General features: G+C 41.2%; 1 non-coding gene across 1 annotated transcript; it reads right to left on the bottom strand.

Moving 5' to 3' along the window:
• Positions 1–14,307: 14,307 nt before the first annotated feature.
• On the bottom strand, positions 14,308–14,454 carry LOC115031803 (small nucleolar RNA SNORA48). Its single transcript, XR_003837465.1, has one exon. It is a non-coding gene; the product is annotated as a small nucleolar RNA SNORA48 (small nucleolar RNA).
• Between the last annotated feature and the right edge of the window lie 389 nt (positions 14,455–14,843).

Genomic DNA, 14,843 nt, shown 5'->3' with positions numbered 1-14,843 from the left:
CCTTTCCCAATCTGTTGGTGGTTTTTTTGTCTTATTGATGGTGTCTTTTGCCTTGCAGAAGCTTTGCAGTTTCATGAGGTCCCACTTGTCAATTCTCGATCTTACAGCACAAGCCATTGCTGTTCTATTCAAGAATTTTACCCCTGTGCCCATATCTTCAAGGCTTTTCCCCACTTTCTCCTCTATAAGTTTCAGTGTCTCTGGTTTTATGTGAAGTTCCTTGATCCACTTAGACTTGACCTTAGTACAAGGAGATAGGAATGGATCGATTCGAATTCTTCTACATGATAACAACCAGTTGTGCCAGCACCATTTGTTGAAAATGCTGTCTTTCTTCCAATGGATGGTTTTAGCTCCCTTGTCGAAGATCAAGTGACCGTAGGTGTGTGGGTTCATTTCTGGGTCTTCAATTCTATTCCATTGGTCTATTTGTCTGTCACTATACCAGTACCACGCAGTTTTTATCACAATTGCTCTGTAGTAAAGCTTTAGGTCTGGCATGGTGATTCCACCAGAGGTTCTTTTATCCTTGAGAAGAGTTTTTGCTATCCTAGGTTTTTTGTTATTCCAGATGAATTTGCAGATTGCACTTTCTAATTCGTTGAAGAATTGAGTTGGAATTTTGATGGGGATTGCATTGAATCTGTAGATTGCTTTTGGAAAGATAGCCATTTTTAAAATGTTGATCCTGCCAATCCATGAGCATGGAAGATCTTTCCATCTTCTGAGATCTTCTAGAATTTCTTTCTTCAGAGACTTGAAGTTTTTATTATACAGATCTTTCACTTCCTTAGTTAGAGTCACGGCAAGATATTTAATATTATTTGTGACTATTGAGAAGGGTGTTGTTTCCCTAATTTCTTTCTCAGCCTGTTTATTCTTTGTGTAGAGAAAGGCCATTGATTTGTTTGAGTTAATTTTATATCCAGCTACTTCACCGAAGCTGTTTATCAGGTTTAGGAGTTCGATGGTGGAATTTTTAGGGTCACTTATATATACTATCATATCATCTGCAAAAAGTGATATTTTGACTTCATCTTTTCCAATTTGTATCCCTTTGATCTCCTTTTGTTGTCGAATTGCTCTGGCTAGGACTTCAAGTACTATGTTGAATAGGTATGGAGAAAGTGGACAGCCTTGTCTAGTCCCTGATTTTAGAGGGTTTGCTTCAAGCTTCTCACCATTTACTTTGATGTTGGCTACTGGTTTGCTGTAGATTGCTTTTATCATGTTTAGGTATGGGCCTTGAATTCCTGATCTTTCCAAGACTTTTATCATGAATGGGTGTTGGATTTTGTCAAATGCTTTTTCTGCATCTAATGAGATGACCATGTGGTTTTTGTCTTTGAGTTTGTTTATATACTGGATTACGTTGATGGATTTCTGTATACTGAACCATCCCTGCATCCCTGGGATGAAACCTACTTGGTCAGGATAGATGATTGTTTTGATGTGTTCTTGGATTCGGTTAGCAAGGACTTTATTGAGTATTTTTGCATCAATATTCATAAGGGATATTGGTCTGAAGTTTTCTATCTTTGTTGGGTCTTTTTTGTGGTTTAGGTATCAGAGTAATTGTGGCTTCATAGAATGAGTTGGGTAGAGTACCTTCTGTTTCTATTTTGTGGAATAGTTAGTGAAGAACTGGGATTAGATCTTCTTTGAAGGTCTGATAGAACTCTGCACTAAACCCATCTGGTCCTGGGCTTTCTTTGGTTGGGAGACTATTAATGACTGCTTCTATTTCTTTGGGGGATATAGGGCTGTTTAGATCATTAACCTGATCTTGGTTCAACTTTAGTACCTGGTATCTGTCTAGGAACTTCTCCATTTCATCCAGGTTCTCCAGTTTTGTTGAGTATAGCCTTTGGTAGAAGGATCTGATGGTGTTTTGGATGTCTTCAGGATCTGTTGTTATGTCTCCTTTTTCATTTCTGATTTTGTTAATTAGAATGCTTTCCCTGTGCCCTCTAGTGAGTCTGGCTAAGAGTTTATCTATCTTGTTGATTTTCTCAAAGAACCAGCTCCTTGATTGGTTGATTCTTTGAATAGTTCTTTTTGTTTCCACTTCATTGATTTCGCCCCTGAGTTTGATTATTTCCTGCCGTCTACTCCTCTTGGGTGAATTTGCTTCCTTTTGTTCTAGTGCTTTTAGGTGTGTTGTCAAGCTGCTAATGTGTGCTCTTTCTAGTTTCTTTTTTGAGGCACTCAGAGCTATGAGTTTTCCTCTTAGAAATGCTTTCATTGTGTCCCATAAGTTTGGGTATGTTGTGGCTTCATTTTCATTGAACTCTAAAAAGTCCTTGATTTCTTTCTTTATTCCTTCCTTGACCAAGGTATCATTGAGAAGAGTGTTGTTCAGTTTCCACGTGAAGGTTGGCTTTCTATTATTTATTTTGTTATTGAAGATCAGCCTTAGTCCATGGTGATCTGATAGGATGCATGGGACAATTTCAATATTTTTGTATCTGTTGAGTCCTGTTTTGTGCCCAATTACGTGGTCAGTTTTGGAGAAGGTACCATGAGGTGCTGAGAAGAAAGTGTATCCTTTTGTTTTAGGGTAAAATGTTCTGTAGATATCTGCCAGATCCATTTGATCCATAACTTCTGTTAGTTTCACTGTGTCCCTGTTTAGTTTCTGTTTCCATGATCTGTCCATTGGTGAAAGTGGTGTGTTGAAGTCTCCCACTATTATTGTATGAGGTGCAATGTGTGCTTTGAGATTTACTAAAGTTTCTTTAATGAATGAGGCTGCCTTTGTATTTGGAGCATAGATATTCAGGATTGATAGTTCCTCTTGGAGGATTTTACCTTTGATGAGTATGAAGTGCCCCTCCCTGTCTTTTTTGATGACTTTGGGTTGGAAGTCAATCTTATCAGATATTAGAATGGCTACTCCAGCTTGTTTCTTCATACCATTTGCTTGGAAAATTGTTTTCCAGCCTTTCATTCTGAGGTAGTGTCTATCTTTTTCTCTGAGATGAGTTTCCTGCGAGCAGCAAAATGTTGTGTCTTGTTTGTGTAGCCAGTTTGTTAGTCTATGTCTTTTTATCAGGGAGTTGAGTCCATTGATATTAAGAGATATTAAGGAAAAGTAATTGTTGTTTCCTGTTATTTTTGTTGTTAAAGTTGGCATTCTGTTCTTGTGGCTGTCTTCTTTTAGGTTTGTTGAGGGATTACCTTCTTGTTGTTTCTAGGGCGTGGTTCCAGTCCTTGTATTGGTTTTTTTCTGTTATTATCCTTTGAAGGGCTGGATTCGTGGAGAGATAATGTGTGAATTTGGTTTTGTCGTGGAATACTTTGGTTTCTCCATCTATGTTAATTGAGAGTTTGGCTGGGTATAGTAGCCTTGGCTGGAATTTGTGATCTTTTAGTGTCTGTATAACATCTGTCCAGGATCTTCTGGCTTTCATAGTCTCTGGTGAAAAATCTGGTGTAATTCTGATAGGCTTGCCTTTATATGTTACTTGGCCTTTTTCTCTTACTGCTTTTAGTATTCTATCTTTATTTAGTGCATTTGTTGTTCTGATTATTATGTGTCGGGAGGTATTTCTTTTCTGGTCCAGCCTATTTTGAGTTCTGTAGGCTTCTTGTATGTTCATGGGCATCTCTTTCTTTAGATTTGGGAAGTTTTCTTCTATAATTTTGTTGAAGATGTTTGCTGGTCCTTTGAGTTGAAAAATCTTCATTCTCATCCACTCCTATTATCCGTAGGTTTGGTCTTCTCATTGTGTCCTGTATTTCCTGGATGTTTTGAGTTAGGATCTTTTTGCATTTTCCATTTTCCTTGATTGTTGTGCCGATGTTCTCTATGGAATCTTCTGCACCTGAGATTCTCTCTTCCATCTCTTGTATTCTGTTGCTGATGCTTGCATCTATGGTTCCAGATTTCTTTCCTAGGGTTTCTATCTCCAGTGTTGCCTCATTTTGGGTTTTCTTTATTGTGTCTACTTCCCTTTTTATGTCTAGTATGGTTTTGTTCATTTCCTTCATCTGATTGGATGTGTTTTCCTGTTTCTCTTTAAGGACTTCTACCAGTTTGGTTGTGTTTTCCTGTTTTTCTTTAAGGACTTGTAACTCTTTAGCCATGTTCTCCTGTAGTTCTTTAAAGTCCTTCTTGATGTCCTCTACCATCATCATGAGATATGCTTTTAAATCCAGGTCTAGCTTTTCAGGTGTGTTGGGGTGCCCTGGACTGGGGGAAGTGGGAATGCTGGGTCCTGATGATGGTGAGTGGTCTTGGTTTCTGTTAGTAGGATTCTTATGTTTACCTCTCGCCATCTGGTAATCTCTGGAGTTGTTATAGTTGTCTCTGTTCAGAGGTTGTTCTTCTGGTGATTCTGAGTATCGTCTGTCAGCAGACCTGGGAGACAGGCTCTCTCCTCTGAGTTTCAGTGGTTAGAGCACTCCCTGCTGACAAGCTTTCCTCTTAAAGGGAAGGTGTACAGATATCTGGCGTTTGGACCTCCTCCTGGCCGAAGAAGAAGGCGGAAAACAGGACCTTTCCCAGATGCTGTGTTGCTTTGGCAGGTCACAGAAGCTGTAGGCTTCTGTGGTGCACACTCTCAGCTGTGCAGACTAACTTCCTAAGTTCAGTGGAGTCCTGGATCCAAGGTGTGCTCCCTGCTTCTGAGGCAGAGGGCTCCTGTGCAGGGCAGATCACTGTCTTCCAGCTGGGAGGGTGCCGGATGTCTGTGGCCCCAAAAGGGTGCTGCCTCAGCGGCTCTGTGGCTCCCGCCTGTCCCAGAAGCTGTCTGCCTCTGTGGTCCTCAGTCTCACCTGTACAGACTAAGTTCGGCGGAGTCCCGGAGCCAAGATGGCACTCCCTGCAGGGCAGATCACTGTCCTCCGGCTGGGAGGGTGCCGGATGTCTGCGGCCCCAAAAGGGTGCTGCCTCAGCGGCTCTGTGGCTCCCACCTGTCCCAGAAGCTGTCTGCCTCTGTGGTCCTCACTCTCACCTGTACAGACTCACTGCTGTCTCTCTTAAGGAAATTACTTAATCTACTCAACCATGGCAATTACCCCTTTGAATGTAGACACACTTGATAACTTTATATGTCTACCTCACTTCTGGCAGCCACCTTGATGTAGCTATCAATGAGGAAAGAAATCTTTTGTTTAGGTAAATCTCCAACCCAACAGGCGGCCCCTCTTGAAAAAGTGGAATGCATCTTCGTGTGTCATGAAAATAATCTCCCTTTAACTGGAGCTGAAAGCTGTACCCAGGAAGCACCAGCAATGTCAAAGCAACCAGAGTCAGATCAACTAGCATCTCCCATCCCAGACAAAGTGAAAGAAGACATTGCTGAAAACTCTTTTGCAAGGCATCTGCAGGTGTATGGATTCCTAAAATAAAACATTGATATAGAGAGTCCTGTTCGGTATGGGATATCTAGAAATCCAGCTGTTTGTTTCAGTGCTCATCTGATTCATTTCCAAGGAAGTGTGACTCTGCAGAGATTCACAAAGGGAAAATGGTTGCTTAATTACCCAGAAGAATTTCCTAGAAATGCCTCAGTAACAACTCACCTTCCTTTGCTCGTGATCTGTGAATAACACAACAATTGAAAATGAAAATAAAACTGAAAAATTTACAGTGAGCTCTCTGGTCACAATGAGGCACAGCTTTGAAATCATTATGTGAATAAATCACCCCTTTCTCCACCCACTCCCTACGCAGTCATCATTTTTATAGCTTAGTTTGCTACTCCATAAGACTTGAGAGTAAAGTGTAATTTAATTATTGTCTTTACTTCATCATGTGTGAACAATTCAGCCACTGGGAATAAATGCCAGAAACCATCTATTTGATCTGTTAGCAACTCACGCCCTCACCACCCCCAGCCTCATGTGTGGATGGATCACTTTCCTTGGTGACAGCCTCATGCTGTAAAAATAAATAAATAATGGGTTAGGACTTGGATATCTGTGATTCTTGCAGACTCTCGCTCCCCAGTTATGATTTGCTCACAAGTAAACCATTCTCTGTCTCTGTATCTCACCTATAAAGTGCAGCGGATGGCAGTTCAGAGAGTCAACTAATTCTGTTAATCTTCAATTCTGTTTTGTACTGCTAAGGAGAATATTACTAATGAGTAATAGTAATTGAAAGGTAGATCAGGTGTGGGTCTCAGGCTAGGGGGTAGCTGGTGATGTCTGTAATAAAGTGTTCACTTATCTCAAACCTTTGAGCTTCACCCAGCAACACACACACACACACACACACACACACACACTCAGCATTAAAAGAACAATGTAAATAAATAATTCTCAATGAACTTACTATTGAAGGAAAGCAAAATAAATAAATAAAATCAGAAAAATACTGATCAGTAGTCAGGGTTAAAAAAAATCAATGTATTTATCATGGGGTGGAAATGAAGTCTGAAACTGTAAGTACATTAGTCAAAGAAGGTAGCGTTTGAGTTAGGCTTGGATAGATATGATAATTATATTAACTACATAGATTTTGAAGTGGGCCAACTCAAGAGTCCTGAATCTAGGCCTAGGTGGTAGCTAAGCATGGGCAGGAGGCAGGGCCAGCTTTCTTGCCTTCATACCATCAGGCTTCCCCACTTGCACCCATGCCTCTAGCCCCTGCTATTCTGTCATGTCAGGTCATGAGGCCCACTTTCCCAAGTACTGGAGCCTGTAAGGGCCTGAATCAGCTCTCCCAAGTGCTGCTGCTTGTAAGAGGTGAAGCTAGTTCTTCAAAGTTATTCAGCTGGTGAGAACAAGAGCTGCTCGCCTGCTCTTTAGAGCCTGGGGCTAGCCCTCCCAACTGCCACAGTCATAAGGGTTGTTGGGGTGAGGGCATCATCTCTATACCCACACTACCACGTGGAAAAACAGGGGCAGGGCCAGATCTCCTGTGCCTCTTCTGCCAGGGTCAGCTCTGCTGTTCTGTCCAGGTGCAGGGCCCACTCTTCCAAGTTCTGTTCTGGTAAGGGCAGGGCTAGCTCTCCCATTACATGATCCTGTAAGCAGCTTTCCTGTTGGTGCCCCACACCCAAACCCTCACGGCTGGCTCACCCACACCAAGATACCAGGGCCAGCTCTACTGTGCTGCCTGGGCATGGAACAGGGCCTACATGCTCTCCCAAGTTCTGATGCTGATAAGAAGTGGTACCAGCTTGAAGTGAAATTTTCTGGTCTCCTTAGAGACCCAGTTGTGTCATGTGATGTTTTTCTGGAAACTGTCTTAAGACATTTTGCTGAAGCAGACACTTTGGAAGATATTTTGCTGATGATATTTTGGTTGGTGGGCTATAAGGGAGGTTGAAGCTTTTAAGAAACCTTATTGAAGTAGATTTTGAAAAATATAAACCTGAAAAGTCCCAACCAGGGAAGCAGATAACCTGGCCTGATCAGGGGCACAAGTCCCTTCTGGTCCACTGCAGAACCGGGGTTCCTGGTCTGGGGAGTCTCTGGACACCCGAAAGGACCCACACAGAATCCCCCATGGGATCCTAAGACCTCTGGTGAGTGGAACACAGCGTCTGCTCCAATCCAATCTCTCGGGACCTGAGACTGCATTAATTAAGGAAGCAGATAACCCGGCCTGATCAGGGGCACAAGTCCCTTCCAGTCCACTGCAGAACTGGGGTTCCTGGTCCGGGGAGTCTCTGGACACCCCAAGGCCCTCACAGGACCCTCCACGGGATCTTAAGACCTCTGGTGAGTGGAACAAAACTTCTGCCAGGAAGCAGGTTCGAACACCAGATATCTGGGCACCTTCCCTGCAAGAGGAGAGCTTGCCTGCAGAGAGTACTCTGACCACTGAAATTAAGGAGAGAGCTAGTCCCCCAGGTCTGCTGATAGAGGCTAACATAATCACCTGAGGAACGAGCTCTAACTAGAGACAACTATAACAACTAGCTCCAGAGATTACCAGATGGCGAAAGGCAAATGTAAAAATCCTACTAACAGAAATCAAGACCACTCACCATCATCAGAACGCAGCACTCCCACCCCACCTAGTCCTGGGCATTCCAACACAACTGAAAAGCTAGACCCAGATTTAAAAGCATATCTCATGATGATGGTAGAGGACATCAAGAAGGACTTTAATAACTCAAAGAAATACAGGAGAACACTGCTAAAGAGTGACAAGTCCTTAAAAAAACAAACAAACAAACAAACAAACAAACAAACAAACAAAAAACAGGAAAACACAACCAAACAGGTAGAAGTCCTTAAAGAAAAACAGGAAAACACGTCCAAACAGGTAATGGAAATGAACAAAACCATACTAGACCTAAAAAGGGAAGTAGACACAATAAAGAAAACCCAAAGTGAGGCAACACTGGAGATAGAAACTCTAGGAAAGAAATCTGGAACCATAGAGGCGAGCATCAGCAACAGAATACAAGAGATGGAAGAGAGAATCTCAGGTGCAGAAGATTCCATAGAGAACATCGGCACAACAATCAAAGAAAATACAAAATGCAAAAAGATCACAACTCAAAACATCCAGGAAATACAGGACACAATGAGAAGACCAAACCTACGGATAATAAGAGTTGATGAGAATGAAGATTTTCAACTTAAAGGGCCAGCAAATATCTTCAACAAAATTATGGAAGAAAACTTCCCAAACTTAAAGAAAGAGATGCCCATGAACATACAAGAAGCCTACAGAACTCCAAATAGACTAGACCAGAAAAGAAATTCCTCCTGACACATAATAATCAGAACAACAAATGCACTAAAGAAAGATAAAATATTAAAAGCAGTAAGGAAGAAAGGTCAAGTAACATATAAAGGCAGGCCTATCAGAATTACACCAGACTTTTCACCAGAGACTATGAAATCCAGAAGAGCTTGGACAGATGTTATACAGACACTAAGAGAACACAAATGCCAGCCCAGGCTACTATACCTGGCCAAACTCTCAATTACCATAGATGGAGAAACCAAAGTATTCCAGGACAAAACCAAATTAACACATTATCTTTCCACAAATCCAGCCCTTCAAAGGATAATAACAGAAAAAAAACAATACAAGGACGGAAATTACGCCCTAGAAAAAGCAAGAAAGTAATCCCTCAACAAACCAAAAAGAAGACAGCCACAAGAACAGAATGCCAACTCTAAGAAAAAAAAAATAAAAGGAAGCAACAATTACTTTTCCTTAATATCTCTTAATATCAATGGACTCAATTCCCCAATAGAAAGACATAGACTAACAGACTGACTACACAAACAGGACCCAACATTCTGCTGCTTACAGGAAACCCATCTCAGGGAAAAAGACAGACACTACCTCAGAGTGAAAGGCTGGAAAACAAATTTCCAAGCAAATGGTCTGAAGAAACAAGCTGGAGTAGCCATTCTAATATCAAATAAAATCGACTTCCAACCCAAAGTTATCAAAAAAGACAAGTAGGGACACTTCATACTCAGCAAAGGTAAAATCCTCCAAGAGGAACTCTCAATTCTGAATATCTATGCTCCAAATGCAAGGGCAGCCACATTCATTAAAGATACTTTAGTAAAGCTCAAAGCACACTATGCAACTCACACAATAATAGTGGGAGACTTCAACACACCACTTTCATCAATGGACAGATCGTGGAAAAAGAAACTAAAGAGAGACACAGTGAAACTAACAGAAGTTATGAAACAAATGGACTTAACAGATATCTACAGAACATTTCATCCTAAACCAAAAGGATATACCTTCTTCTCAGCACCTCAAGGGACCTTCTCCAAAATTGACTATATAATTGGTCACAAAATAGGCCTCAACAGATACAAAAATATTGAAATTATCCCATGCATCCTATCAGACCACCATGGACTAAGGCTGATCTTCAATAACAACATACATAATGGAAAGTCAACATTCACGTGGAAACTGAACAGCCCTATTCTCAATGATACCTTAGTCAAGGAAGGAATAAAGAAAGAAATTAAAGACTTTTTAGAGTTTAATGAAAATGAAGCCACAACATACCCAAACCTATGGGACACAATGAAAGCATATCTAAGAGGGAAACTCATAGCTCTGAGTGCCTCCAAAAAGAAACTGGAGAGAGCACACTCTAGCAGCTTGAAACACATCTAAAAGCTCTAGAAAAAAAGGAAGCAAATTCACCCAAGAGGAGTAGACGGCAGGAAATAATCAAACTCAGGGGTGAAAACAACCAAGTGGAAACATGAAGAACTATTCAAAGAATTAACCAAAGGAGGAGTTGGTTTTTTGAGAAAATCAACAAGATAGATAAACCCTTAGCTAGACTCACTAGAGGGCACAAGTACAACATCCTAATTAACAATATCAGAAATGAAAAGGGAGACATAACAACAGATCCTGAAGAAATCCAAAACACAATCAGATCCTTCTACAAAAGGCCATACTCAACTAAACTGGAAAACATTGACGAAATGGACAAGTTTCTAGACAGATACCAGGTACCAAAGATAAATCAGGATCAAGTTAACGATCTAAACAGTCCCATATTCCTAAAGAAATAGAAGCAGCCACAAAAAGTCCAGGACCAGATGGGTTTAGTGCAGAGTTCTACCGGACCTTCAAAGAAGATCTAATTCCAGTTCTGCACAAACTATTACACAAAATAGAAGTAGAAGGAACTCTACCCAACTCATTCTATGAAGCCACAATTACTCAGGTACCTAAACCACAGAAAGATCCAACAAAGATAGAAAACTTCAGAACAATTTCCCTTATGAATATAGATGCAAAAATCCTCAATAAAATTCTCACTAACTGAATCCAAGAACACATTAAAGCAATCATCCATCCTGACCAAGTAGGTTTTATTCCAGGGATGCAGGGATGGTTTAATATATGGAAATCCATCAATGTAATCCATTATATAAACAAACTCAAAGACAAAAACCATATGATCATCTCGTTAGATGCAGAAAAAGCATTCAACAAGATTCAACACACATTCATGATAAAAGTCTTGGAAAGATCAGGAATTCAAGGCCCATACCTAAACATGATAAAAGCAATCTACAGCAAACCAGGAGACAACATCAAAGTAAATGATGAGAAGCTAGAAGCAATCCCACTAAAATCAGGGACTAGACAAGGCTGTCCACTCTCTCCATACCTATTCAACATTATACTTGAAGTCCTAGCCAGAGCAATTTGATGACAAAAGGAGATCAAGGGGATACAAATTGGAAAAGATGAAGTCAAAATATCACTTTTTGCAGATGATATGATAGTATATATAAGTGACCCTAAAAATTCCACCAGAGAACTCCTAAACCTGATAAACAGCTTCGGTGAAGTAGCTGGATATAAAATTAACTCAAACAAGTCAATGGTCTTTCTCTACACAAAGAATAAACAGGCTGAGAAAGAAATTAGGGAAACAACACCTTTCTCAATAGTCACAAATAATATAAAATATCATGGTGTGACTCTAACTAAGGAAGTGAAAGATCTGTACAATAAAAACTTCAAGTCTCTGAAGAAATTAAAGAAGGTCTCAGAAGATGGAAAGATCTCCCATGCTCATGGATTGGCAGGATCAACATTGTAAAAATGGCTATCTTGCCAAAAGCAATCTACAGATTCAATGCAATCCCCATCAAAATCCCAACTTAATTCTTCAAGGAATTAGAAAGAGCAATCTGCAAATTAATCTTGAATAACAAAAACCTAGGATAGCATAAACTCTTCTCAAGGATAAATGAGCCTCTGGTGGAATTACCATGCCTGACCTAAAGCTTTACTACAGAGCAATTGTGATAAAAACTGCATGGTACTGGTATAGTGACAGACAAATAGACCAATGGAATAGAATTGAAGACCCAGAAATGAACACACACACCTATGGTCACTTGATCTTTGACAAGGGAGCTAAAACCATCCAGTGGAAGAAAGACAGCGTTTTCAACAAATGGTGAGGCACAACAGGTTGTTATCATGTAGAAGAATGTGAATCAATCCATTCCTATCTCCTTGTACTAAGGTCAAATTTAAGTGGATCAAGGAACTTCACATAAAACCAGAGACACTTAAACTTATAGAGGAGAAAGTGTGGAAAAGCCTTGAAGATATGGGCACAGGGGAAAAATTCCTGAATAGAACAGCAATTGCTTGTGCTGTAAGATCGGGAATTGACAAATGGTACCTCATGAAACTGCGAAGCTTCTGCAAGGCAAAAGACACCATCAATAAGACAAAAAGACCACCAACAGATTGGGAAAGGATCTTTACCTATACTAAATCAGATAGGGGACTAATATCCAATATATATAAAGAACTCAAGAAGGTGGACTCCAGAAAATCAAATAACCCCATTAAAAATGGGGCTCAGAACTGAACAAAGAATTCTCACCTGAGGAATACCAAATGGCAGAGAAGCACCTGAAAAAATGTTCAACATCCTTAATCATCAGGGAAATGCAAATCAAAACAACCTTGAGATTCCACCTCGCACTAGTCAGAATGGCTAAGATCAAAAATTCAGGTGACAGCAGATGCTGGTGAGGATTTGGAGAAAGAGAAACTCTCCTCCATTTTTGGTGGGAGTGCAAACTTGTACAACCACTCTGGAAATCAGTCTGGTGGTTCCTTAGATACTTGGACATAGTACTACCAGAGGATCCAGCAATACCTCTCCTGGGCATATATCCAGAAGATGTCCCAACCGGTAAAAAGGACACATGCTCCACTATGTTCATAGCAGCCCTATTTATAATAGCCAGAAGCTGGAAAGAACCCAGATGTCCCTCAACAGATGAAAGGATACAGAAAATGTGGTACATTTACACAATGGAGTACTACTCAGTTATTAAAAAGAATGAATTTATGAAATTCCTAGGCAAATGGATGGACCTAGAGGGCATCATCCCGAGTGAGGTAACACAATCACAAAGGAACTCACACAATATGTACTCACTGATAAGTGGATATTAGCCCAAAACTTAGGATACCCAAGATATAAGATACAATTTGCTAAACGCATGAAACTCAAGAAGAATGAAGACCAAAGTGTGGACACTGTGCCCCTTCTTAGAATTGGGAACAAAACACCCTTGAAAGGAGTTACAGAGACAAAGTTTGGAGCTGTGATGAAAGGATGGACCATCTAGAGACTGCCATATCCACGGATCCATCCCATAATCAGCTTCTAAACGCTGACACCATTCATACACTAGCAAGATTTTGCTGAAAGGACCCAGATATAGCTGTCTCTTGTGAGACTAGGCCGGGGCCTAGCAAACACAGAAGTGGATGCTCACAGTCAGCTATTGGATGGATCACAGGGCCCCCAATGGAGGAGCTAGAGAAAGTACCCAAGGAGCTAAAGGTATCTGCAACCCTATAGGTGGAACAACATTATGCACTAACCAGTACCCCGGAGCTCTTGATTGTAGCTGCATATGTATCCAAAGATGACCTAGTCGTCCATCACTGGAAAGAGAGGCCCATTGGACATGCATCTTTATATGCCCTAGTACAGGGGAAGGCCAGGGCCAAAAGAATGGGAATGGGTTTGTAGGGAAGTGCTGGGGGGAGGGTATGGAGGACTTTTGGGATAGCATTGGAAGTGTAATTGAGGAAAATACGTAATAAAAAATATTAAAATTAAAAGAAAAGAAAAATATAAACCTATACAAACTCTCCAAAATGATGCAGCCAGTGAAAGGGTGGAGCTAGTTCTGCAAAGCCTCTGGACATCCATGGGACCCCTTCACCCCTAGAGCAGATGTCCTTACTTAGGGACATGTTCTCTAGTGTTAATGTGAGCCATCGACATGCCAATCAACATCTGCTGCTGCTGCTGCTGCTGCTGCTGCTGCTGCTGCCGCCGCCTAGCAATGAACTCAGATATGTTTCTGGGTGGCAGCTCTGCCTGTGACCTCACCATGGCCCCAGGTGACAGGGCTGACCACTCAGAACAGGCTATTCCTTTCCTCCTTGAGTCTCCAGTTCTATCTCCATTATAATGCTCAAACTGCTCCACTTCTCTTGCTCTTCCATCTGACCACCACACATACACACTGTGGTTGCTCCTGTTGCAGGCTAGCCTTGTGGCTGGTGGGGCCCTGGGTAACAGCCCTCCTGTGCTTTGTGTTGGAGGGCAGGTCTATAGGCAGTATGTTGGTCTCTGTCTTTCTTCCTCCTCCCTTGCTGGGCTGCATGGCGGTAGGCCCAGCTCTGTGTATGTATAACCTAACCTGTGCCAGGAGATGAAGAGCAGGTCTGTGGGCATATTGCCTCTGCCTGTACATGGTGGCATGGTGGAACACAAGTCTCTGCCTTTCTTCCTTCTTCCACAGTACAGTGCCTGGGTTAGATTTGATTTAATTTCATACTTATGTATCCTAGGTATAAAACAGCTTTGGCCACCAAGCCAGGCATCAAGCTAGAATGAACAGAGGACTACTGTCAACTGTACAATCCCTGACTGATATAACACCACCACCACCAGCAAGGTGTCTCTTTATCCATGGCCAGGGGGCAAGTTCCCTCTTTTTAAAATGATAGTTTTTCATTTGTTCCCTCAAGGCTTACTATGAACACAATCTTTCTTTCTAAAAGCCTATTTTAAAATTATCAGTATATTTTAATAGTAGATTCTTCTCACATTGTTCATCTGCCTTTCTAAGTTCATGGTAACTCTTTGGGTAAAACAGACCAACCACAAAATCTAACTCTACTAGGAGTTGTCCATTGTCCCCATGCCCACCCCATGTTTCCCCTTTATCAGATGAGAGTATAGGTATGAGAACACTTTGCAGGGTCTTTCCAAACACACCACACAGTGCTCAGTTGTGCTTTTGAGCTATGTATCTAAACCAAAGGAAGCAGTACTCAAGACTGCTTCTTTAGCCTTCTTTTAAAACTAAGC

This window comes from Mus caroli, unplaced genomic scaffold, assembly GCF_978045245.1.
Source record: "Mus caroli unplaced genomic scaffold, Mus_caroli_1 scaffold_10, whole genome shotgun sequence".
In the NCBI taxonomy this organism is placed as follows: Eukaryota; Metazoa; Chordata; class Mammalia; order Rodentia; family Muridae; genus Mus; species Mus caroli.
Note: the sequence above shows the minus strand (reverse complement) of the source record. Positions and strands in the feature narration are given on the sequence as shown.